Genomic DNA, 2,500 nt, shown 5'->3' with positions numbered 1-2,500 from the left:
CTCCTCCTCCTCCTCCCCCCTTCTCCTCCTCCTCCTCCTCCCCCTCCCCCCCTCCTCCCTCCCCTTCCCCCTCCTCTCCCCCTCCCCCTCCTTCTCTCTCCCCTTCCTCCCTCTCCTCCTCTCCCTCCTCCTCCCCCTTCTCCTCCTCCTCCCCCCTCCCCCTCCCTCCTCCCTCCTCCTCCTCTCCCTCCCTTCCCTCCTCCTCCCCTTCCTCCTCCCACTCCTCCTCTCCCTCCTCCTCCCTCCTCCTTCTCCCTCCTCCTCCCTTTCCTCCTCCTCCTCCCTTCCTTCTCCTCCTCTCCTCCTTCCTCCTCCTCTCCTTCCCTCCCCCTACTGCAGACCCCTTCCTCCCTCCTCCTCCTCCTCTCCCTGCTCCTCCTCCCCTTCCTCCTCAACCCCTTCGTCCTCCTCCTTCTCCCTCCCACCCCTTCCTCCTCCTCAACCCCTTCCTCCTCCTCCTCCCCTTCCTCTTCCTCCTCCTCCTCCCTCCTCCTTCTCCTCCTTCTCACCTTTCTCCTGCTCCCCTTACTCCTCCTCCTCCTCCTTCTCCTCCTCCATGCAGAACCTCGGACATTCAACAGGACAGTAGATACCAATGTCGACGTAAAAAAGGGGGCGGGGTTAGAATGACGTCACACCTTATTTGAGTAAACACGTTTGTAACACGTTTCCACTTGGCTTGAATAAATTAGTTTGTGGCGCCCCCTTTCTAACTTCTCTCTGTTTCTGTCTTTTTGTGTCTGTCTGTCTGTCTGTCTCTCTCTCTCTCTCTCTCTCTCTCTCTCTCTCTCCTCATTCATTCATTCTCTCTCTCTCTCTCTCTCTCTCTCTCTCTCTCTCTCTCTCTCTCTCTCTCTATATATATATATATATATATATATATATATATATATATATATATATATATATATATATATATATATATATATATCTCACTCTCTCTCTCTCTCTCTTTCTCTCTCTCTCTCTCTCTCTCTCTCTCTCTCTCTCTCTCTCTCTCTCTCTCTATATATATATATATATATATATATATATATATATCTAACTATCTATCTATCTATTTTTCTATCTATTTATCTACATACCTAATACCTATCTATCTATCCATTTTCCCACATATATATCCTTCTATCTATCCATCCATCTAAATATTCATCTATCTATCTACCTCTCCATTTATCTATCTAACCATATATCTATCTATCGATCCATCCATATATCTTTATGCCTATCCATCTATCTACATATCTATCTATATATACATCTATCTATCTTTCTATTCATTGATCTGTCTATTCATCTATATATCCATCCACTTATCTATCTGTTGATCTATCTATCAATTTATCCATCTATCTATCTATCCAACTATCTATTCATCTATCTATCTATCTATATATCTAGCCTTCTATCTATCTATCTATCCATCTATCTGTCTATCTATCCGTCGATCTATCTACCTATCCATCTATCTATCTATCTATCAATCTATATATCTATCCATCTATCTATATACCCATTTATCAATCAATCTATCTATCTACCTATCCATCCAGATCTATCTATCTATAGATCTATCAATCTATCTCTCAGTCTATATATCCATCTATCTATCTACCTATCTACCTTTCCATCTATCTACCTATCCATCTATCTATCTACTTACCTATCCATCTACCCTTCTATCAATCTATCCATCTACCTATCTATCTACCCATCCATCTATCTATCTATAAACCTATTCATCTATATATCCATCTATCTATCCCTCCATCTATCTACCTATTCATCTATCTCTCTATCTATCCATTCATCTATCCATCTATCAATCCATCCATACATCCATCTATCCATCCATCCATCCATCTATCCATCTATCAACGGGGGGAAATATAACCCTCTCGAGAAACCTGCATTTTAAGCTGTGCCGGAAACCCCCCAAGAGCCCTGAAGGGGAACGATTACCTAATGACTCGAATATTACCCATTGAAAAAGGTATCACGCATATGGGGAGAGGGGGTTAAGGAGGCTGGGGGGAGGGGGAAGAAGGGGGTTGGGGAGGAGGGGTGGGAGGAGAGGGAAGGGGGAGAGAGGGGCGGGGGGAGAGGAGAAGAGGAGGAGGAGTGGGAGGAGGGAAAAGGAGGGATGGGGGAGGGAGGAAGGAGGGGAGGCTGGGGAGAGGGGGAAGGGGGAGAAGGGTGGGGAAGGGGAGAGAGGAGAGGGGGGAAAGAAGAGGGTGGGAGGGAGGTGAGAGGGAAGTGGGGGAGGGAGGAGAGTGGGGGCTGGAGTGGGAGAAGGAGGGGTGGGGGAGGAGGAGATAGAGGTGAGGAGGAAGGGAGGGGTGGAAATGAGTTTGAAAGGCTGGGAGAGGAGGGAGAGGGTAAGAAGGGGGAATTGAGAGAAGGAGGGGAGTATGCAGGGAAGGGTGAGGGAATAGGGGTGAAAAAAGGAGAGAAGAGGGAGGTAGGGAGTAAGTAGTAGGGTAAAGGGGGAAGGGGG

Source organism: Penaeus vannamei, chromosome 12 (assembly GCF_042767895.1).
Source record: "Penaeus vannamei isolate JL-2024 chromosome 12, ASM4276789v1, whole genome shotgun sequence".
In the NCBI taxonomy this organism is placed as follows: Eukaryota; Metazoa; Arthropoda; class Malacostraca; order Decapoda; family Penaeidae; genus Penaeus; species Penaeus vannamei.
This window is presented reverse-complemented; position numbering follows the sequence as displayed.